This window comes from Cydia strobilella, chromosome 26 (genome assembly GCF_947568885.1).
Source record: "Cydia strobilella chromosome 26, ilCydStro3.1, whole genome shotgun sequence".
Classification (NCBI taxonomy): domain Eukaryota; kingdom Metazoa; phylum Arthropoda; class Insecta; order Lepidoptera; family Tortricidae; genus Cydia; species Cydia strobilella.
The window spans coordinates 8,795,668-8,821,747 of record NC_086066.1 but is presented as its reverse complement, the minus strand read 5'-3'; the positions used below and the strand labels follow the sequence as shown (position 1 = coordinate 8,821,747).

The 26,080-nt window shown below is 37.8% G+C and overlaps 1 long non-coding RNA gene across 1 annotated transcript in view; it reads left to right on the top strand.

Annotated features, from left to right (window-relative positions):
- The first annotated feature begins 800 nt into the window (after window positions 1-800).
- LOC134753379 (uncharacterized) overlaps window positions 801-26,080 on the top strand; it is a 101,041-nt gene continuing 75,761 nt past the window's right edge. Inside the window, exon 1 of the long non-coding RNA XR_010128820.1 lies at window positions 801-914. This is a non-coding gene — a long non-coding RNA (uncharacterized LOC134753379). The remainder of the gene's footprint in view (window positions 915-26,080) is intronic.

Here is a 26,080-nt window from a genome sequence, read left to right as displayed (position 1 = left end):
TTTGCTACATATACTCGTATGTTGATATACCCAGCGCTGATTTTCAGACGGGCCCCTTTTGGTCGGTCGTTACACACCATTGCTCAAACCAGTATGTACCTATACTGGTCATATTATAGATATGCAATTTAACGGATCTCCGCTATTTATGTTACACCTTGTTTACCATCATTTAAATTAATACAAATTCAGCAATTGTAAAATAAAACAAATTACATTGTAATATTAAATAAGATGTGTAATAGTAAATAGCATTACTTTGAAGTTAAAATGATTCTAGATTACTTTGCAAATGAAAGCCTCTTTGCTCATTTGATCCTCTTTCATACCTTATTACTTAAACATTCCCTTAAGCCCGCCATTTTGAAAAGATCACAAAACATTACATTCCACATTTGAAACATTACCCAATTCATTACTCCATAGGAATCGATAGAAAAACTATGTTCAAGCACTAGTAATTAAATTTACTAACATTCGCGATGCCAAATTTCGTCGGTAGTGCGCGTGCGAGCGAGACAGAGCGTCCACGCGTTAGAAAGAGACAGCTATACGGGCAAAGCTACGCCCAATCAATGCATACTGCCTTCCTGCAGAGCCTTAGTGTGTCCGCGGCGCTCGAAGAGGTGCGTCAACGTCAAATTAAAAAAAAAACACAAAAAAAATATAAAAAATCAATTGCACAAAAAAAACTCATCGCGGTTAACGGGTTAATATTAATTTCGAAATACGTGGTAAAATTAGTGTGGCCGTGAATAATTTTGATTTAAAGAAAGCTTATTAACACAATTTGTTTACTGGTTTTCAATCATCAAAGGAAAATTCAGCTACATGTGGTATTTACGCCGTTTTTGAAATAAACTAGTCGCATGCACTGCGTCCTTTGTTCCGGAGCGGCGCAATACCAAAACGAAGTAAGTGACACACAAAGACAAAAGAGCAGCGGTGAAGTGGAATAATTTTAAAAATTCAATTGCATAGTATAATTTTTTGTGCGTAAATTGTTTTTTTTTTAAGGTTTTCGCGTCGGTTACGACGTTTTCGTGTTGATGTTTGATGTTCAGCCAAGTACGCTATTTCTATACGTAGCGGTTGGCTTCATAATTATGTCAAAGGATACCTTTGTTTAAACGAGGAAATTGAATATTTTGCAATTGGATTTTTTTGAATAACTGTATTGTAAGTTTTATAGGATAATATACAATTTTTCATATTTGATATAACTTAAATGAGAATTTTGGAAATTAATGTTTTGTCATTACTAAATTTGTAAACGGATCATCATCTTCCTCGCGTTATCCCGGCATTTTGCCACGGCTCATGGGAGCCTGGGGTCCGCTTGACAACTAATCCTAAGAATTGACGTAGGCACTAGTTTTTACGAAAGCGATTGCCATCTGACCTTCCAACCCAGAGGGGGAAACTAGGCCTTGTTAGGATTAGTCCGGTTTCCTCACGATGTTTTCCTTCACCGAAAAGCGACTGGTATAAATATCAAATGATATTTCGTACATAAGTTCCGAAAAACTCATTGGTACGAGCCGGGGGTTTGAACCCGCGACCTCCGGATTGAAAGTCGCACGCTCTTACCGCTAGGCCACCAGCGCTTCTTTGTAAACGGATATTATTTTTAAATCATCTACTGGTTTATTTTAATTAAAACAAAAATTTTTTTTCTAGTAATATCATATTTTTACCAAAAATAATGGACAATATTCTTAAAAGGAGGTAATATTGTCTATTTTCATCGTGATCGCTCAATGTCTAATATTTTTACCAACGTTTTCCTTTGTTTACTTTAGATAGTAAACATATAAATCATATTATGGTAGCAAATAGAAATGATACGAGTTATATACTATTTTGACTTTCATCGTAAGTCCTTAAAGGTTAAAGGGATTTAATGAATTAATGAACGACTTAAAGGGATTTAATGAATTAATGAACGACTTAAAGGGATTTAATGAATTAATGAACGACTTATGGAACGGCGTATGGCTTTAGGATAGGTAGTAGGTACCGGACACGAAATCTAGGTATTTAACAAAGTTTTTTAAACACTACAGTTAAATTTATTAAGAAAGTAATTTAACAAAGTAAATATAAACAAAATCCATACTTATATTATAAATGCGAAAGAGTCTGTCTGTTACCTCTTCACGCTTAAACCGCTGAACCGATTTAGTTAAAATTTGGTATGGAGATAGTTTGAGTCCCGGGGAAGGACATAGGGTAGTTTTGATCTCAGAAATCATCCTTTAAGGGGGTGAAAAGGGGGATAGAAATTTGTATATAAAATCGATAAAATGCAGATTGGATAAAAAAATAAGCTACCCAAATTACTAACTATCACAACAAATACTCAAAACAGAATAAAATAAATATTTAAGTGGGGCTCACATACAGCAAACGCGATTTTTCTTGCCGTTTTTTGCGTAATGGTACGGAACCCTTCGTGCGCGAGTCCGACTCGCATTTGGCCAGTTTTTTCATACTTGCACATGTTACACGTCCTTGTGTATTTTTGCATGAAAGTAATGATCCCACAGCAAAAAAACAAAAATAAATATAATACGCAAAATAGGCGCCAGTTGTTGAGTTGCGAAAACCTGCCCGTCGTACACTACAATACTTATAATACACCACTACTTACCAGTAATACCATAGAGTAACTTATACTAGAGCGGTACTGTCATAGTAAATTTTGTAACCCCAGTAAATTCACTGCCATCTGTCGACACACTTTAAAACTAAAAATGAAGATTTATAAAAATACGATAGAATGTATTTAAATGTAGATAAATGATTTTTTTTATTTGCATTAATTATTTTTATGATTTTGACCCATGTTCTTTCACTGATATGCGTTAAATTTTTTAAATAACAAACGAAACCGTCAACGCCATCTATACGACTGTAGGCCAAAACTAGTAGCGCCCTCTGAACGAGTATCAAATTTTCTTGATTTTCGAGGCATGTTTTTTCCTTAGACTGTATCCATCTATTACGGAGTTATATCTATCTTTGGTAATACAAAACTGAACACGTGTTTCGTGTCTCAATGAACTACATAATAAAATATATCTTTAAAATAGCGTATTTATTTTTGCGGTGGGAATATATTTACCTATGAACATACTTAACTTACCTAAGTATAACGGGTTGGCACTAATTTGACTGGCATGTTATTATTTAGCGAAATAGCAAAGTAATAAGTATTATTCTAGTAATTACTGAAGGCTGACGCAAATTAATGACTTGTAGACTTATATCAAAGATAGATATAACTCCGTAATAGATGGATACAGTCTAAGGAAAAAAGTGCCTCGAAAATCACGAAAATTTGATTCTCGATCAGAGGGCGCCACTAGTTTTGGCCTACACTCGTATAGAGGGCGTTGACGGTTTCGTTTGTTATTTATAATTTTAACCCATATCAGTGAAAGAACATGGGTCAAAATCATAAAAACAATTAATGCAAATAAAAAAAATCATTTATCCATATTTAAATACATTTTATCGTATTTTTATAAATATTTATTTTTAGTTTTAAAGTGTGTCGACAGATGGCAGTGAATTTACTGGGGTTACAAAATTTACTATGACAGTACCGCTCTAGTATAAGTTACTCTATGCTTATATTGACCGGCAGATAGAGCGTGATTACCTTTTGTATTATTTATTTTTAAGTCTAGTGAAACTAACCGTGAATCATTCAAAACTCTTAATGACTTGAAGGTTTTAAGCCGATTTTTAATATCGAGTTATTATGGTATTATTTATTTGATTAATTGATGTTGCGTCGTTTTTAATTATTTCTTAAAAAAATAATTAATTTTAATATTTTCTGAGAATTTAATGTTATTTATTTCTATTCAGAATCATGAGCTCGTTAGAAACTAAGAGGAGAAAAAATGTCCAAGTTTTTTCTTATAACTCAATTTTGTATGGCATATGGCAGTATCACAAATGAATGTTTTATTAATGTATGAAATTTTTATAGCTATTTATGCAACAAGTGAGGAAATCATCTTTACGCACGTGTATCATACAATGTTTTACTATGCATTGTGCGAGTAAATAAAAAAAAATATCATGGCAAATAAGTTTAATTATTAAAAGGAGTGTTTTAAATCGACACGAGTTGCGAATTACCTATTCGCACGTGTATCGTACAACGTTTTACAGTACATATGGCCCTTTAAACTTTCGACATATGCACGAAAAGTGCTCTTTTACGCACTAGTGCAAAAAAGTAGCACCATATGTACTGTAAAGATTATTTTTCTTCCTAGGATGTACATAACTCGTGATTCTGAGGAGAAATAACCTGAAATTCAGATAAATTTTCAGAAGGAGGCTTTAGGCTTCAGGCACAAGGAAATAGGCTTTTATTTTAATGATTAAAACTATTAATATTGATTATTTTTTGAACAAAGATATAAAATCACAATGTATTATGTCACTGTTGTGACGTCTTTCCAAATATATTTTTATAAACCACCCAAAACGCCCATCCCCTAAAGTCTAACGGAATTCTGGGACCATGTTTTAACTTTTAAATCAATTGTCTTTGGGTATTCGAGTATTTTCGTTCCAAAGTTAGTAATTTTATCGAAATAAGTATTTGGTTCACATTTATCTGAAACCTAGGGGTTCTTAGTTCTACTCCTGAATAAATTAGGAGAAAGAAATGAATATCCTTTATACAAAAAAAAAGGATGTTAGCAGGAGTCGTTTTGTTTATATTCAATTGTATTTCAAGATAATCGTAAGTTTGTTTTTTCGGAAACTTAAAAACAGCTCAACTGGTTTCGTTTGAAATCATCATCTTCCTCGCGTTGTCCCGGCATTTTGCCACGGCTCCATGGGAGCCTGGGGTCCGCTTGGCAACTAATCCCAAGAATTGGCGTAGGCACTAGTTTTTACGAAAGCGACTGCCATCTGACCGTCCAACCCAGAGGGGAAAACTAGGCCTTGTCGGGATTAGTCCGGTTTCCTCACGATGTTTTCCTTCACCGAAAAGCGACTGGTAAATATCAAATGATATTTCGTACATAAGTTCCGAAAAACTCATCGGTACGAGCCGGGGTTTGAACCCGCGACCTCCGGATTGCAAGTCGCACGCTCTTACCGCTAGGCCACCAGCGCTCTGGTTTCGTTTGAAATAATTTAAATTAAATTAAATTTAATATTCGTTTATTTTAGGCCTGGGGCTCATAAAAAAGTTGTTAGTTACAATTCCTTAGTCTATATTAGTATACACAACAAGTAATAACAATTAAATCATTATTAATTAAAAGAAAATTCAAATAAATAGTGCAAAATAATGATAATAATTTAATTTTAGCATTTTTTAAATACTTTTTAGACCTACGGTTCTAGTAGATGGGGTAGGGATACAAAAAATATTCACGTAATGAAAAAACTTTATCAAAACCTGCATTAATATTTTGAATGGAGGCGTCCATTGATTGATTGAGGTATTATTGAGGATTGTTAACCCCCTCTCCCCCTCTGGTGAGATGTCATGAGAATTGCCCGTCCCCTCTCTTAATCTCAGGTGAGGATCAATAGATTTAAAGTAACACGATCGGGACTTAATCTTTTTCATTTGGCCTGTCACATTCCGTCCGTTGTCACAGGCAGAGCATAGAGTAACTTATACTAGAGCGGTACTGTCATAGTAAATTTTGTAACCCCAGTAAATTCACTGCCATCTGTCGACAAACTTTAAAACTAAAAATAAATATTTATAAAAATACGATAAAATGTATTTAAATATGGATAAATGATTTCTTTTATTTGCATTAATTATTTTTATGATTTTGACCCATGTTCTTTCACTGGTATGCGTTAAAATTATAAATAACAAACGAAACCGTCAACGCCCTCTATACGAGTGTAGGCCAAAACTAGTGGCGCCCTCTGATCGAGTATAAAATTTTCGTGATTCTCGAGGCACGTTTTTTACTACTGTATCCATCTATTACGGAGTTATATGTATCTTTGGTGTAACTGACTGGCCCCGTTACTTTTTTACACTTTCGTATGTCAGATATTGTAGTTAAAGTTTTAAGATATACGTCGAAAGGCTTTCCAAACAGCAAAACAAATCTTTAGATATACATATATCTTAAAACTTTGAGTACAATGGCTGTGACATACCAAAGATAGATATAACTCCGTAATAGATGGATACAGTCTAAGGAAAAAACGTGCCTCGAAAATCAAGAAAATTTGATTCTCGTTCAGAGGGCGCTACTAGTTTTGGCCAACTGTCGTATAGATGGCGTTGACGGTTTCGTTTGTTATTTAACAATTTTAACGCGTATCAGTGAAAGAACATGGGTCAAAATCATCAAAATAATTAATGCAAATAAAAAAAATCATTTATCTATATTTAAATACATTTTATCGTATTTTTACAAATCTTCAATTTTAGTTTTAAAGTGTGTCGACAGATGGCAGTGAATTTACTGGGGTTACAAAATTTACTATGACAGTACCGCTCTAGTATAAGTTACTCTATGGACATACGAACGTTCACGTCGAATCTATAAGGGTTCCGTTTTGCATATAGGTACGTACGGACTGTATATACGGGGTTATAACGTAATAAAGGTCCGTTTTTAGGGTTCCGTACCTCAAAAGGAAAAAACGGAACCGTTATAGGATCACTCGTGCGTCTGTCTGTCTGTCTATCTGTCTGTCTGTCCGTCTGTCACAGCCAATTTTCTCCGAAACTACTGGACTAATTAAGTTGAAATTTGGTATACATATGTAGGTTTGTGACCCAAAGACGAACACGTAACGTAAACAAATGAAATTTAAACATGGGGGCCACTTTTGGGCGGTAAATGTGAAAATTAAAAAATAAAGTTTTTCAAACTATATCGTGTTACATATCAAATGAAAAAGCTCATTGTGAGAATCTCTAATATATTTTTTTTTATAATTTTAGAATAAACAATTAAGAAGTTATTCAAGAACATAGGCAAAAAATTACCTTCCCCCCCCCTTTATCTCCGAAACTACTGGGTCTAAAATTTTGAAAAAAGTACACAAAATAGATCTTTACCTATAGATAACAGGAAAACCTATTAGAAATGTGCAGTCAAGCGTGAGTCGGGCTTAATTACTTAGTTTTTGATCCGACACTTACGGGTTTTTTAAAGACTTACGCTTACACTTACGTTTCACATAAAAGATACATTGTTTAAATTGTGTAATACATACGGAACCCTTGGAACGCGAGTCCGACTCGCACTTGGCCGGTTTTTTGTCCATGGAACCCTAAGAATGCCCTAAATGGCATATTGTCACACGAAACCCAATTATTTGTGGCGCCACAGATGAGTATTAGGTTAAACTAACATTCAGGACAATTTGATTGATATACCAAACATACATTCGTCCATAATCCAACCTTATCGTTAATACATAAAGTCCAAAATCGGAAAAACAAATCTGCCTATCTATCTTGCAAACTATAAGCTGTAAGTGTTCAATGAAATATCGACCTTAATCTGTTGTGATAAGGTGGATATTACAACGTGAAGATGGGGTAGTTACGTGCTTTTTGATCTGAGTTGTTATTTGATTGATCCTAGAGATTCACATTGTGCATATAGAGAAGAGGTATCAAAATGGAGGGTTATAAAAGGCTGTTACGAAAATATATACTCTCAATGACGACGGATCTGGCCTTGTTGGTGACCCTTGCCTATGAAACCGATGGTCCTGGGTTCGCATCCCTCCCGGTAGGGGCATTTATTTGTGAGCACAGATATTGGTTCCTGAGTCATTCTATGCATTTAAGTATTTTTATCTACTTCCATATCATAACTTCCCTATAATATGTTCAGAAGCGATAAGCTAATGGCATTAACAAACATTCATCTTTCTTCATTCTTCTTCTTTTAAAATAAATAAATAATTAATAATCTGTAATTGAATCGTAATTTTTACTTTACGTTATCGATAACCGATATTTTAATTACATTCAAATTTAGAACATCTCTAAGAAATTTGATTTGGCCTCTATTCTAATATCAGTCGAGATGACGTTTTATTCGACGTGCAGTGTCAGTTGCAAACAATTTTGACAAATCTCGCATGTTTCTTAATATCGAACAAGGGCCTGACACTCTGATGAAGAAAGATTCCTAAGTATAAGAGGAAAGAGAAAATAGTGCCATGCTTTGTCCTTATCACCGAAAGGGTGGCATCATAGGTAGGAGGCGATGGCGAAATACAGAAATTTATAAGTGAAAAAGAAACAATCCTATGCTGCTAGGCTTATATTGACCGGGATATAGACCGTGATTACCTTTTGTATTATTTGTGAGCTCCCGATATTTCAACGCAGTTACATGCATCATGTTCACGGGTGACTGAAGATAGCGGGTGGGTGTCAAAGTTGTGTAGACAGCGCTCTGTCTACCCTCATTCTTGCGCGTCGGCTGCGTTCACTTTCAACGTTACCAACGGTCGCATTCACACTTGTTGGTCCGGTCGCGTTCACACTCATTGGTCTGTCCAAACACACTACACTCACGGTGTCACTACGCGTGTTTGATTGGGATATCACTGGTTTTATACACAAACAAATCACAGGATTCCACACATTTGACAGTTTAAACCCATCTTCACGATTGAAATTTTTGTATTTGTGAATTTCAACGGCTTCTCTTACCAATCTTGGTATATAGTGGCGTTCTGTCGAAATTACCTTGGGACTATGCAACTCGATCCTGTGATTTGTTTGTGTAAAAAACCAGTGATATCCGAATCAAACACGCGTAGTGACACCGTGAGTGTAGTGTGTTTGGACAGACCAATGAGTGTGAACGCGACCGGACCAACAAGTGTGAATGCGACCGTTGGTAACGTTGAAAGTGAACGCAGCCGACGCGCAAGAATGAGGGTAGACAGAGCGCTGTCTACACAACTTTGACATCCACCCGCTATCTTCAGTCACCCGTGAACATAATGCATGTAACTGCGTCGAAATATCGGGAGCTCACAAATAATACAAAAGGTAATCACGGTCTATATCCCGGTCGATATAAGTACTAGTATATTATAACTATATTACGTTGCCTAAGTACCCACAACAGAAGCCTTCTTAGCTTACTGTGAGGCTTATTCAATAAAAACAATTGTTTGAAGAGCCATGATGCCTCCAAATCAAAGTAATTTATTTTCTGACATTGGGGACTTTATATCCGAATTGAATGTATTTACCGTTGAGACTGTTATATAAATCTGTGTCATATTATAAACGTTGATTTTTTTTTGAGATTATTAGGCGATGACTGCTTCCCATCAGGCGGCTCGTCTGTTTGTTTGCTTCTTATTACATAAAAAAACCGTCTAAAATAGCTAGTGATTTAGCCGATAGATATGACTAGATTTTTTTTATTAGAAGTATATTTTCAGTTATTGAGATAAAACGTAAAAACCTACGCATATGTCATAATTTCCGTCACAAGTTTCGCGCGGTGCCCCCTCTCCAAAATCTCACACTGGCTGAAGATGGCCTAAATGAACCCTCTGTGTGCAGTAAGCCACGAGTAATGTACCGCTTGACCCAATTTCTTAATGTATCGGATGCAGGATCGATCCCGGCTGCGGCTCAGGTAAAAGCGGGCTTAATGCATAGTCAAAAGCTTTCTCTGTGACAACGGTTTGGCTAAACACACGATATTAGACCTGCTAGCTGCTGCTCTAAGCTAGCTAACACGAGCTATTTATATTTAGTTTAGTTTAGTTTATTTATCACATGTATACAATTTTCACACAGGTAAAATATACGTAAATTTCAGCTTGTACTACTTGTCGTATAATGATCGTTTTTAGGGTTCCGTACCCAAAGGGTAAAAACGGGACCCTATTACTAAGACTCCGCTGTCCGTCTGTCCATCTGTCCGTCTGTCTGTCTGTCTGTCACCAGGATGTATCTCATGAACCGTGGTAGCTAGACAGTTGAAATTTTCACAGATGATGTATTTCTGTTGCCGCTATAACAACAAATACTAAAAACAGAATAATATAAATATTTAAATGGGGCTCCCATACAACAAACGTGATTTTTTGCTGTTTTTTTCCGTAATGGTACGGAACCCTTCGTGCGCGAGTCCGACTCGCACTTGGCCGGTTTTCTTTGTAATAATAATAAGAATTAGAATTGAACATCAGAGTATAAATGAAGTTACAATTAATATTAACAAAACAATGCAAATATAAATAAATTAAAAACGCTAAAATGTCACAATAGTAAAAAATAAAAAAATAAATATAAACACAACAACAACACAACTACACAACACAACAACACACAACAACACACAACAACAACACATACACACACACACAACTGTTTATACAACTTATTTCTGAGTATCTGGTAACTTTATTTCTGAGTATAATTACAGTGAGACGCCTCACGGTTCCCGTGTGTTTCTTTTCTCTTAATCAATGTTTTAATTATACAGGATTTTGACTTGGAGACCCAATACATCTCTGATAATTTGATAAACTAATCTTTTAGTTCTGACACAACATTTACACATCTAAATAATTTTAGGTTCTTTTATGTATCTGTTTTCTATTATTATAGTTATTTTTATGTAATTCGACATTATGAGTCATGGGTGTTTTCTATGTATTTGAATATTTATATACCCATAACACAAGCCTCCTTGGGCTTACCGTGGGACTTATTCAATCTGTGTAAGAATTTAATGTCCTATAATAATATTGTCTTCGGTTACCCCGATAGTAACTGGCCCCACTGACTATCAGTCCACCGGACGATATCGGCCTGTCAGTTAGAACAAAAATTTGACAGTTCCGAACAACTGACAGGCCGATATCGTCCGACGGACTGATAGTCAGTGGGTTCCTTTTACTCATGAAATAAAACTATGAAACTATAATCCGTTTTCATAGTTTTATTTTTATTTGTTTATTTAAGAGACCTTATACATCTCTAAGTAATTGTAATACGTTAGTTTGAATTGGTAGTTGCAGTTAATTGTATATTATAATTGTTGATGTTTTTTTTTTTGCTTGTATGTAAATCCAATGTTGACGTGTAAAAGTGCCCTTGTGGCCTATTTGCTGAAGTTTTGAAGCTAGACAAAGCAAATGTTTCATTTAAGGTACTTCTGGTGGGCAAAGTTAGGATAATTTACCCAGAACTTTGCCCACCTAACATACGAAAAATATTAAAATTATTAGTTTAAATTAGATTAAATTCGATACGAAGAATATTTCATTGTACGAGTATTTTCTTCGTACAGTGAGATAAATATGTATACCAGCCGGGCTAGCACATGATTGGCGCGAGAGTATCACGCCGCGACATAGACTGCCCGTCCCTCTTTAATTCATACAGTTAGTAAAAGACGGGTAGTCCATCTCGCGGCGAGATACTGTCGCGCCAATCATGTGCTCGGCCTACAGTCATTAAAAACTAGAATTATCTACATAATACAGGGTGGAGAAAATTAATAGGCGCTGAAGGGAAAGTGCCTTAATCTTTTTAAAAATAAAAGAATGTTTTCTTTAAGTAAAATGAGAACTTAAGGTTTTAAGGCACTTTCCCTTCAGGGCCCATTAAATTTTTCCAGCCCGTATATACATACATACATATAATCAGGTCTATTTCCCGGAGGGGTAGGTAGACCACGGATTTCCACTTGTCTCTTTCACTTCCTTCACTTTCATAACATTCCTCATACACGCTCGCCGGTTTAGGATTATTTTCAAAATGTAATTAAATTTGTTTCTAATAATCCAGATCAAATTCATAACCTGTGACTACAATCAGAATATGCCTCCTGTCTTATACAAGTAGATTATTCGATAATAATAAGATTAATCAGCCATTAAGCTTAATACAAACGCAGCAAACATTCTATCGTAAAATAATCCATACTTAATATTATAAATGCGAAAGTCTGTCTATCAGTCTGTGTGTTCCCTCTTCACGCTTAAACCGCTGAACCGATTTAGATAAAATTTGGCATATAGATAGGTGGAGTCCCTGAGAAGTACATAGGATAGTTTTCATCCCGAAAATTATCCCTTAAGAAAGTAAAAAGCGGGGTGGAATTGAGATAATTAACGAAGTGCCTGCTAATTTGTGTGCATAATATGCTCAAATTTAGATTGCTATGAAAAAATTTCCAGGCGCTATTCTTACTCTAGCTGCGGTTACTAAGTCCACGCAGACGAAGTCGCGGGAAAAAGCTAGTACTTAATATTATAAATGCGAAAGTCTGTCTATCAGTCTGTGTGTGTTCCCTCTTCACGCTTAAACCGCTGAACCGATTTAGATAAAATTTGGCATATAGATAGGTGGAGTCCCTGAGAAGTATAGGTACATAGGATAGTTTTTATCCCGAAAATTATCCCTTAAGAAAGTAAAAAGCGGGGTGGAATTGAGATAATTAACGAAGTGCCTGCTAATTTGTGTGCATAATATGCTCAAATTTAGATTGCTATGAAAAAATTTCCAGGCGCTATTCTTACTCTAGCTGCGGTTACTAAGTCCACGCAGACGAAGTCGCGGGCAAAAGCTAGTACTTAATATTATAAATGCGAAAATCTGTCTATCAGTCTGTGTGTTACCTCTTCACGCTTAAACCGCTGAACTGATTTAGTTGAAATTTGGCATAGAAATAGTTTGAGTTCCGGGGAAGTACATAGGATAGTTTTTATGTCGGAAATCATCCCTAAAGAGAGTGAAAAGAGGGGTGAAATTAAGGTATTTAATGATTTAATTAATTGAATAATTGCTATTACTTACACTTTTCCAGGCACTAAACTTACACTAGCTGCTATTACTGATTCCACGCAGACGAAGTCGCGGGCAAAAGCTAGTAAATAACTAAATTGCCTTATTAAACAATACGATAAAAGCAACTTCAGTGGCCATTGCTTAAGTTTCAAAACGTCGTATTTCACTTAAAATAACATGACGCTTAAGACGCTTTTGGAACGAGTGATGCTTATTATAACTTCAAAGCGATGCCTACGGCGTAGCTCCGGGCCGTAGAGGGTCTACGCCGTAGACAGCTACGAAATGTGACATTTTGTTTACAAAGCGAAGGTTTTGATGTTGATTTTGTGATTATAATTTCGGATCCATTTTGTACTTTGTCACATTGACAATAGTATGAGGTCTCTAGCGACTTTCATATTGATTACGAGGTACGAAATGGATCATAAATTATTAACTTCGTATAATTTATAAATCGTCATCATATTAAAATTATTTTTCTACTCGTCGACCGTAATCGAATTAAGATTTCGTATATCTGCAATTAGGTACTTTTCATGTATGGGCTCCCAACTCAACTATAATATTCATTTTGATACAGTTTAGTCAACTAAAATGAAATTGACCAATCACAGCTCGCCAAAATCGAGAAAAAGACTGTCTAAAAATTTTATTTATCTTGAGCAAGTACCAGGGCCTCATTAGTTACGAGAAAGTGTCGTTTACCAACCGCGTACGAGTATGAGAGCGCAGTTGCTCGCATATCTTAGCTGAATACTTTAGTTTGTTTAATACGATTCTACTAGTTTTAAAGTATTATTTTTGTTGACTCGTAGAAAAAGTATTGTATACAATTATAGTGATATAATCAAGCTTTTCAATCTCGTACCTGACTTAGGCAACTCAGCAAGCTTCGTTGCCTAAACACGGTACTCGACTGAATAGCTCTCCATTATAGCACGATTGTATTGAGTCGAATAAGTACTCGATATGTTTCGATCTGTAAGGCCCAATGTGCATTAAAATGTACACTGTTTCAAAGTAAATTTGAACCTTTCATAAACTAAATAAAGTAGCATTTCTTCTGTTTCATTGTTTTCTGAAACAAACGAAAGTCTAATCCACTATATAACAAGACGTCGCTCGATGAGTAGATACGTGCAGTCGGTGCTCCAGGCGAAGATCCTCGAAACGGATCGAAATATGTCGTTTATTCCAATACATTCTGCCAATGTTTTCGTAGCGCTCTCGTAGCGGATCCCAGCGTTTTTCCGCTTTGTAGAGGTAAGAGACTACGGACAGAGAACTCGTCGTGCGGGCTCCCGGCACTCAATGTGTTAATACATGAGTAAGTGCATTTAATGCCAGGATTCGAACTCGGGACCTCCTGTTTCGCAATCACAGTCACTACCGGCGAGGCTTGGAGGTCGTCAAAACAGTATAGGTATGTGGTATGTGTGACATTTTCAACCAAAAGGTACCACATTGTCGCTTGTTAATAAGGTTGATTTTCAATTGAAGCTATATGGAAATAGCGCCTAAAGGGGCCCATTGACTATCAGTCCGCCGGACGATATCGGCCAGTCAGTACTGTTTGAACAAAAATTTGACAGTTCCGAACTACTGACAGGCCGATATCGTCCGGCGAACTGATAGTCAGTGCCTGACTTTATTGACAATCGACAATAAGTACCCTTTTGATTGAGAATGACACATGTATGTATGTAAACACTTTATTGCACATAAAACATATTACAAACACAATAAAAACATAATATATACAATGTACAAAAGCGAACTTATCCCTATAAGGGATCTTCCAGACAACCTTTAAGCAATTGAGATTGAAAAAAAAAAACAAGATAGACAAACGAACACTATGAACAGAAAGTAAATTATGGTTTAATTATATAGAAAACACTCGTAACGCAGAAACAAATATCCGTGTTCATCACATGAATAATAATATATAATAATAAATAAATAATAAATATATATATATTTATTTATTGTATATATTACATTTATGCATGTATTGATATTGTTATATATTTAATTGTGCTGATATATTTTTTTTTTCCTGTACTCGTTCTCCATTTATTTTTGCTACCCTTATACATATTTCTTCCTTGCGCTAATTTCTACTACCTGAAGGTTGTCTGGAAGAGATCGCTTTTAAGCGATAAGACCGCCTGTTGCTGCTTAGTTTTTTATGTTAATTTGCTGTATTTAATCATGTTTCATTGTGCACAATAAAGAATATTATTATTATTATTATTATTATTATAGGACATTCTTAAACAGTCACTAAGTCTCACAGTAAGCTCAAGAAGGCTTGTGTTATGGGTACTCATACAACGATATATATAATATACAAATACATAAATATATAGAAAACCCCCATGACTCAGAAACAAATATCTGTGCTCATCACACAAATAAATGCCCTTACCGGGATTCGAACCCAGGACCATCGCCTTCACAGGCAGGGTCACTACCCACTAGGCCAGACCGGTCGTGAATAAATACCCTTACAAGGATTTGAACCCAGGACCATCGGCTTCACAGGCAGGGTCACTTTACTTGTTCAGACAGGTCGTCTATATGATATGGTACCTAGATATGATATTAATAAAAAATACCGGACAAGTGCGAGTCGGACTCGCCCACCGAGGGTTCCGTACTTTTTTAGTATTTGGTGTTATAGCGGCAACAGAAATACATCACGGTTGATGGGATACAGCCTGGTGACAGACAGACGGACAGAGGAGTCTTAGTAATAGGGTCCCGTTTTTACCCTTTGGGTACGGAACCCTAAAAAGTCCCCAGTGTATTCATGTTATAACCTGATTCTTTGATAGACTGTGAGACCTTAGTGTTGGATGATGCTGGACATTCTGAGTATAATATGTTTTGAAAAATGTGTCCCGCCGAGTTTGTTGCCGGTCCCATATTGGGATACCCTCCTACAATTTAGGAGGGAATTAAATCTTCTCGGGTCCGTGGTGTAGGGTTGGAGCCGGCGTAGTTTTTATCGCGTATATATATATATATCTTTACTTGAAAAGAATTGTAGTGTATAACTAGCCTTATGAACCGATTTTGCATGTACAACCAGCCTTAAAGTTTATAGTCTATGATTGTTCATTATTTTAGTATATGGGTATTTTTGCACTTTGTAATTTTTCCTTAGTCACCCGTTGACCACGAACGCTGTAAAGGGTTCGAAACGTCGGGATGTATTATAAATTCAATATACGCTATATAATCCGTTTTCATAGTTTTATTTCAAATTGACAACATTGTACCTTAGTAGCTAGAGCCACAGCGGCACAAATTGGGAGACAGTAATACATCTTGTATGTATAAATCTTGTATGTCTTTTGTAAATATTTATTTTAATGAATATGTAATATACTCTATATTTACCTTAACCAATTCTTTGTTTATATACTCGTGATAAAACAAATCCCGGCGCGCACCTAATTTCTCGGAATATGAAAATATGATATTTGTTTGTTAGGCCAAGCAATAAAAAGGTATAGAGGGAAATGCGAACACAATTTTTGACTTCGTAACTTTGTTTGGAGTTGGAACGGGGAGTGCTCCGAGGAATTGTTCGGAGCTTCTTTTCGCCATCGCCCTACGCGACAACATTACCATCCTCACCACTTAGATGGTTGGCAGTCCTCAACTGTGCGTTTCTCTAGAAACTTCCTGCCTCGCACAGCTAAACTGTGGAATGAACTGTCGCCTGCGGTATTTCCGGACCGATATGACCTTCAAACCTTCAAGAAAAGAGCGTATTCCCATCTTAAAGGCCGGCAACGCACTTACAACCCCTCTGGTGTTGCGGGTGTCCATGGGCGGCGGTAATTGCTTACCATCAGGTGATCCGTCTGCTCGTTTGCCTCCTATTTCATAAAAAAAAAAGAGAGGAGGTAAACATATCAAAAGTCCCCGGCCGTAGCCCTATAGCCGGGGGGAGAGAGGGGTTTGAAGGTCCCATTTTTCGGTTTTTCACATATCTTGGAATCTTTGCGTCTTAGCGACATGACTACTTATACAAAACTGAAGCTGATTTAATGTGCTATATCTTGAATAGTTTTCGAGATATCCTTTACTGAAAATTTATTTCGGGTTCTTAATTTTTAGGGTTCCGTACCCAAAGGGTAAAACGGGACCCTATTACTAAGACTCCGCTGTCCGCCTGTCTGTCTGTCACCAGGCTGTATCTCATGAACCGTGATAGCTAGGCAGTTGAAATTTTCACAGATGGTGTATTTCTGTTGCCGCTATAACAACAAATACTAAAAAGTACGGAACCCTGTGCGCGAGTCCGACTCGCACTTGGCCGGGTTTTTTTTATCTTGATATCTACATTAGTGAAGGTACTAGGCCATGTTTGGTATCGTTTTCGTATATACCGGGAGTGCCAAATTCATGTAAATACCACATTGACACCATTCCGAAGTAAAAACTTATAAACTTTAAACAAGTATTTTTTTGTAAACTCCTTTACGCTTAAACCGCTTAGTTGAAATTTGGTAATCGGTGGGCGAGTACGCCTCGCACTTGTCGGGTTTTTCAGTTTCGCTTCAAAAACTAAAATTGCATCATCACATCATTGGCCACTAAACTCACTACACTACACTACACTATAGGTACACTCAGCAAAACTAAAATTGCATCAAAAGTATGATAATTTAGCAAAATAATAACTTGATTTTCTCCTCTTTTATTAGGGTTCCGTACCCAAAGGGTAAAAACGGGACCCTATTACTAAGACTCCGCTGTCCGCCTGTCCGTCTGTCACCAGGCTGTATCTCATGAACCGTGATAGCTAGACAGTTGAAATTTTCACAGATGATGTATTCCTGTTGCCGCAATAACAACAAATACTATAAAGTACGGAAATCTCGGTGCGCGAGTCCGACTCGCACTTGGCCGGTTTTTATAAAGGATTGGATGAGTAGGTACCTAGAGTTAGACCAAGGAAAGTCTGCGACGATTTTGATCGTATACGCAGTGAAAGTGTTATTTATTCGTCATAAATTCATGGAAGTTTGACGTTTAAAATAACACTTGCACTACGTGTGCTATCAAAATCGTTGCAGACTTATCTTGGTCTAACTCTATATGTTACCGTAAAAACCGATATTTAGTGTTACCCGTTTTCAAAAGCGGTAGTCCAATTACCTCTTAAATAGGGTAAAACAGCATCACATACGGTGTTATCCCCAAATCTAATTCGGTCCAATAAACACAAAAGCCTCAGTTTGACAGCTGACGCCATATTGGAAAACAAAATGGCGGATTCTACTCACGTCGAATCGTCGGGTACGTACCAGTAAACCGGGCACCGGTATTACTTTGACCGTCGTATTTTATTTGTTTTGTTGTCCCTTCTCACTCAACTACGGCAGTTAAAAAACCGGCCGAGTATGTGTCGGACTTGGGCATGAAGGGTTCCGTACCATTAGGTACGCAAAAAACGGCAAAAAAATCAAGTTTATTGTATGGGAGCCCCACTTAAATATTTCTTTTATTCTGTTTTTATTATTTGTTGTTATAGCGGCAACAGAAATACATCATCTGTGATAATTTCAACTGTTTAGCTATCACGGTTCATGAAATACAACCTGGTGACAGACAGACGGACAGTAGTCTTAGTAATAGGGTCTCGTTTTTACCCTTTGGGTACGGAACCCTAAGAAAGGGTTGAGGAGTGTCTATTTAATTTTTTTGTATGATTTTTCATAGAAAAATAAGCCCTTTTGAAAAGACAAAGTTCGGAACTGTCAACTTTTCGTTCTAACGGACAGGTTTATATCGTCCGGCGCACTGATAATCAGTGGGCTCTTTTACACTATGATCCTGCCCAATCCTGTTCTTTTAGGTGCCATTCATTGATTTTGACATGCTAGACATTTATTCCTTGACTGCACCTGTGTGTTCCCATGCCATTGCATACCTGCACTTTCCGTTATGCATAATAAAATTATAATAGATGACTAGAAAATACGAAAAGCTATATGTTGTGTACGTGATATATTATGATAATAGCCGCGATAAGGTGGGTTCCCACGGCTCGTTGTTTCACAGGTCTGACATCTGACCGCGCCTTTACAGCCCGACAGATCATGGGAACGGTCGCATCCGATGAGGCCTGTGGTTGCCTGTCGTCACCCACTCCCGACAGATAGCCGCACAGGCATCCATAGGCGTGCCTGACCTGTAATAACACGGGCCGTGGGAACCCACCTTTACAGCCCGACAGATCGTGGGAACGGTCGCATCCGATGAGGCCCGTGGTTGCCTGTCGTCACCCACTCCCGACAGATAGCCGCACAGGCATCCACAGGCGTGCCTGACCTGTAATAACACGGGCCGTGGAACCCACCTTAGCCCGACAGATCGTGGGAACGGTCGCATCCGATGAGGCCTGTGTTCGCCTGTCGTCACTCACTCCCGACGGATAGCCGTTCAGGCATCCACAGGCGTGCCTGACCTGTAATAGCACGGGCCGTGGGAACCCACCTTAGCCCGACAGATTGTGGGAACGGTCGCATCTGATGAGGCCTGTGTTCGCCTGTCGTCACTCACTCCCGACGGATAGCCGTTCAGGCATCCACAGGCGTGCCTGACCTGTAATAGCACGGGCCGTGGGAACCCACCTTAGCCCGACAGATTGTGGGAACAGTCGCATCCGATGAGGCCTGTTCGCCTGTCGTCACCCAACCGATCCGTCGGGAGTCGGTAAGTTCAAAGGCGCGGCGCTACGGTGCCTGTCGCGGCCTGTAGGGGCGCGTCTGCGTCAGTTCATTTCACCAAAGATATATATAACTCCGTAATAGATGGATACAGTCTAAGGAAAAAAGGGTGCCTCGAAAATCAAGAAAATTTGATTCTCGATCAGGCGACACTACCTTTGGCCTACTCTCGTATCGATGGCGTTGACGGTTTCGTTTGTTATTTAACAATTTTAACGCATATCAGTGAAAAAACATGGGCCAAAATAATATAAAAAAAATTAATGCAGATATTGGAAATAAAAGAAAACATTTATCCATATATAAATACATTGTTTGATATTTTTATTTTTTGTTTTAATCGTGTGTCGATAGATGGCAGTGAATTTACTGCGGCTATAAAATTTACTATGACAGTACCGCTCTATCCTATTATAGAGAGCAAGTAAATCTCATTCGCTTGCCCTTGTCCCATTCACTTGGGGTCGGCGCAGCATGTCTTTTTCTTCCATACATCTCTGTCACCCGTCATCTCATCATTCACTTGCGTTAGTTTCATATCATCTTTCACACAGTCCATCCACCTTTTCCTCGGTTTTCCTCTCCTCGTACTTCCCTCCACATTCATTCTTAATACCTTCTAATCATATATCAATAATAAATCTAAACATTAGTTATTTATAGACTATTATTTCTTACGTGCTATTTATGCAATTCCGTGCGTCGCATATTTATGTTGTAGTCAGTAACGTATAGTTACTGGTAATATGTTACTTTAAATTCAATTCAATTCAATTCAATTTATTTATTTAAGACAACAATGGCCCATAACGGTTAGTAACAATTAAGGTTAAAAACTAAGTGTTAGTGGAACACAAAAAACAGAAAACGACAAAACAAAAACAGTCAGTAATAAAATTCTTACAACTCACCTAATAGCGCCTAATTTAGACATATAGTACACAGCCATACGCTCCGTATCATCACACATGTTGGACTGGCGGTAACGACAGGCGCGAGACGCAATCAGCCGCACAGGCATACAGGCGCGCGATCCGGCCTGGCCTGTAATAGCACGGGCCGTGGGAACCCACCAGAAGGGTTCAATCTCGTTCTTGTGTTTAAATAAAAACTAGACTTTTTACGAAACTGTTTAAAAGTATTTATTGCGTGTTTTAGCCAGAATTAACAAGTGTAAAACTTACAATTAACTACATAGAGAATATTATGTATAGGGGAGACCGAGGTAGGTTAACACAAAGATAGGTGACACAGTGTCCATATCTCGCAAACTATGGACGCTAGGAGTATGACTCCCAAGAAAAAAATGCTTTATTCTCCATTCTAACCAACTTCATCACACATGCTTTAGGCCTCAGATAAGTAAATTAATTTTTAACAAGCAGAAACGTCTGCGATCGATGCTATTAAGCTTAGAATAAATTTAAAAGTGGTAATTTAGAATGGGTAGCACATCGTAACTGGTGAATTTCCAATATGACTTGGAACTCCGGTGGCCGTTTAAGAAGTGTAACACTCTTACGGTAGATGTCGTTAGGGTCCCCTAGACCCATATAGTGGGAAGATTTGCTGACTATGGATGAGGTCTTGGTGGCTCAGTTGGCAGAGCGCTGGAGTATCTATCCAGAGGCCGTGAGTTCAAGTCTCACCTAAGGCAGTAATTTTTCCACTTTTAAATTTATTCTAAGCTCAGATAAGTAGTTGAGATTTTACAGCGCGCGGTTAGAGGTTTCTCGCCATTTCTTTATCAGTTTTGCCATTTTTTCGATATATATTTAAACCATTCTGGCAGTGCTTTTTATCATACAGTACCGGCCAATAATAGTGAACTTTGAGTGTTTTTATATGAGCTTGTATAGAGTAAACAATGTAGGTTAGTTTGTAGATTGCCATTGCATATCTAGTCATTTTATACAGTAAATATATATGGCATTTTCTATTCAGCGCCGCGCGGTATTGTATTTAAAGAAAATATATATCGATTTGTAAAGAATATTTATATCGAAGCATCGTTAATAATGGCGTAAGCGCCATCGACAATAAGGTCCCTTTTTATAAAAAATACCACATATGATGAATACTGCAATGAAATACTGTGAATTACAATAGGATACTCAGCACATTACTAAAAAACGTCTTCACATTACTAAAATGAAGTTGACAATACACAAAAAATAAACTTCTATGAAGAAACCAGTACATGAGACCATATGAGACCAATTTTTCTCATCGCCCGTACAAAGGAATACTACTAGACTACCTAAAGCAATGAGGTGGAAGTCACTCACAAATATATAAAAAAATTATACCGTAAAAATATGGAGGCGATATATTATTGGGTACTGTATATTTGAATTTATCAACGTTTTGTAAACTAAAAGTGCAAAGAAATGTAAACATCTGAAAAATACAAGGGTGAGGTATGTTGCAACACCGTGTCCTCTGGAGTTGCAGGCGTACATAGGCTACTGAGACTGCTTAACATCAGGCGGGCCGTATGCATGCTATTAAAAAAAACCGGCCAAGTGCGAGTCGGACTCGCCCACAGAGGGTTCCGTACTTTTTAGTATTTGTTGTTATAGTGGCAACAGAAATAGACGGACAGACGGACAGACGGACAGACGGACAGACGGACATACGGACAGACGGACAGACGGACAGACGGACAGACGGACAGCGGAGTCTTAGTAATAGGGTCCCGTTTTTACCCTTTGGGTACGGAACCCTAAAAAGAGTGCTATAAGCAAAAGCTTTTTTACCAATCTAACTTCTGTAACAGCTTGACCTGACAAGGCTTGAGGCTGACATTGTTTAAAGTTTAAACTTGTCACAAAACTGGCGCATACAACAAAAGACCTTAATTTAACTTGGTCGTGTCGTACTAGCCCCGATGCTCGCTCGTCTAGTCAGCATTATCTGAGGTTCTGCCATTTGTACAAAAACCGGCCAAGTGCGAGTCGGACTCGCGCACGAAGGGTTTCGTACCATTACGCAAAACACGGCAAAAAAAAATTTTGTTTGTTGTATGGGAGCCCCACTTAAATATTTATATTATTCTGTTTTTATTAGTATCTGTTGTTATAGCGGCAACAGAAATACATTATCTGTGAAAATTTCAACTGTCTAGCTACTATTTTGGCGGGGCCTATTAATTTGGCGCATAATGGGGTTAGTACACCCCTAAGTAAACTATAGGTAGGAGCAAAAAGCTCCGTTTTATATAAAATACCATTCCATAAAGTCGATTTACCGATAAAATATGTTATATAAGATGTTCTTCTTAATATTCAATTCGTCTAAATATTTAATAATGAACAGTTAAAAAAATATTCAAATTTTCCTTAAAGTTGAGAAAATATTGGAGCAAAGTAGGGCCATTTTACGGTGCGAGTCTATATCGCCAGTTGGCACACTGCCACGCACCTGGTACCTGTGGCACGGCATTTGCTACATAAATCACTAAAATGGAGAATCCGTCGAGATTCTAGATGCACATACGTCGGTCTTCGCGACACAATTTAAGTTCGCAGTAAGTTCGGCCGAATTTCACCTTCCCGTACAAACGGAGTTTTGTTCTCATTTTAAAACTACGTGTTTAATGGAACTTTGCACATACAATGACATGAGGTATATCTAATCCTGTAATTAGTTTAATTAGCTCAAGATAATCTTCTGAGATGGGGAATTGGGCGACAAGGTGATACATTCTGCGAGTGTGGAGTAACCCAAACAACAATACACATGAGACAGTGTTCTCTGTGCTCAACGATGTGCACTGAGGAAGATCTCTGAGGGCCACACCCCGAGGGCTAGAAGTGGCAAAACATTGGCAGACAAAAATTTAGTTTAAGAAGTTTGATCCCTCTACACGAGCAAGAAGAAGAAGAAGAAGCTCAAGTTTATAAAACAAACGAAATAGAGCAAAAACGAGTTTCGTATGAAAAACTTAAATGCGCTGTATTTTTATTATGGTATCTGAAGCTACATAAACTAAATTACAGGACTAGATAATCTAGATATACCTTATCCTATTGTAAGTACAAAGTTTCAGAGCAATCTAGCTAGTCGTTTTAAAATGAGAGCGGAACTACGTTTGTATGGAGAACTGAGCTTGCTGGGGACTCTTAATTTTTTTATTTTAAAAGATACATGCATACATATAAGCACGCTTATTTCCCGGAGCCGGACCACGGATTTCCACTTGCTACGATCCTGACATACCTCTTTCGCTTCCTTCACTTTCATAACATTCCTCATACACGCTCGCCGGTTTAGGGTGCTCTTGACCTGGCCTTTCTTCAGGATTTCCCCGATCTGATCAGAGAAAGTCCGCCGAGGTCTGCCCCTTCCAACTCCCGCTTCTACCTCTCCCTTATACACTCTCTTTGTTAGCCTTCTTTCATTCATTCTTTCCACGTGTCCAAACCATCTCAACATACCTTTCTCAATTTTTGTCACTACATCTTCGTTCAGTCCACACTTTTCCCTTATTACACTGTTCCTAATTCTATCTTGTAATCTCACACCACACACACTTCTCAACGCTCTCATTTCCACTGCATTCACTTGGCTCTGATGCCTCTTCTGCCATACCCAACTTTCGCTACCATACATAAGTGTAGGCACCAGCACCCCTCTAAAATAATAACGGCCAAGTGCGAGTCCGACTCGCGTTCCAACAATGAATTAAACAATGAATTTTTTACGTGAAATGTCTTTAAAAAACCCGTAGGGTTCGGTTCAAAACCTAAGTAATTAAGGCCGACTCACGCTCGACTGCGCATTTCTAACAGGTTTTCCGGTGATCTATAGGTAAAGATCTATTTTGTCTATTTTTTTCAAATTTTTTGACCCAATAGTTTCGGAGGTAAAGGGGGGGAATGGTCATTTTTTGCCTATTTTCTTGAATAACTTCTAAACTGTTTATCTTAAAATTATAAAAAATATATATTTGAGATTCTCACAATGAGCTCTTTCATTTGATATAGTTTGACAAACTTTATTTTTTAATTTTCTCATTTACCCCCCAAAAGTGGCCCCCGTGTTTAAAATTAATTTGTTTACTTTACATGTCCATCTTTGGGTTACAAACTTACATATGTGTACCAAATTTTAACTTAATTGGTCCAGTAGCTTCGGAGAAAATAGGCTGTGACAGACGGACAGACAGACAGACGCACGAGTGATCCTATAAGGGTTCCGTTTTTTCCTTTTGAGGTACGGAACCCTAAAAAGATAAATGGAGAAAATTCCCCATTTCGAGTAAGACTAGAACCTAGAACATGCGACCTTTCGGTTAATAAACTCAGCTACCGCGATAACGACTATCGGGCCAATTCGAACAATGATCTAGATATCAACTAGATATAAAACAGAAACGATAACGAGATATTTAAGAGTCATGTCAAATTTGACATTTCCGCGATTCCGAATGTTCTCTTGAACGAACTCTTTAAGATTAGGTTAAGATATTACTTAGACATCCAATGAATATCTAGTGGATATCCCAAAACGTCACAATAATTGTAGTATTTGTGTGTCTACCTGTGACCTCGTAGCGCCGAAACAGATGAACCGATTTTAATGTTTTTTTTTGTTTGCTAGCTGGCTTTACTGCGGTGAATTTTAGGTATATTTCATTAAAATCCGTCTAGTCGTTTTGAAAATATAATGCACGTCGTCAAACGAGTATGGTTATTTGTAATTTTAAGGTTTACAAGTACTTATAGCTTGAATACCGTCCAACTTGTGCAAAAACACATAAAACCTTTTTGTTCCAAATTTAATGAGGATTAATTCTGTCTTTGACACTTTTTTGATATCTATTATAGTTTTCGTGAGAATGTCAAGAAACCACCAACGGGGACACATTTCAAGGTGGTGGTGGGGGGGGGGGGGGGGGGGTGTAGCGTCAGGTGGAGGGGAGAGTGGTGAATTTTAAAGAGTACACCTAGATGTATCATGCCACACAAGTTTGAAAACTTTATTAATTTGTTTGTCTGAAAACATATAATAACTATTAGTAGCGTGAAATTACAATTGTTTTCTCGAATCGAACTGCAAAAGATTACTAGTTGGGAACTAAACTATTTTTTTTTAATAACCTGTAGTATCCCACTGCTGGGCAAAGGCCTCTCCCTTAGATTTCCATGACTCCCGTTGTTGAGCTGTTTCCGGCCAGTTATTAGTGAAGGTGTCTAAGTCGTCCCGCCATCTCCGCCTGGGCCTGCCACGTCCGCGCTTCTTTTGCGGCATCCACTTGGTGGCTATACTAGCCCACCTATCCGGATGCATGCGGCAGACGTGACCTGCCCAGTCCCACTTCAGCCTAGCGGTCTTCTCCCCTACGTCAGCTATGCCTGTTCTGGAGCGCAGTGTAGTGTTTCGGATGCGATCCATCCTTGTGACACCTAGAATGCTGCGCTCCATTGCTCTCTGGCAAACCTTCAATTTGGACTTCTGACTCTCGGTGAGCGACCATGTTTGGGCACCGTAGGTTAGGACAGGCAGAATA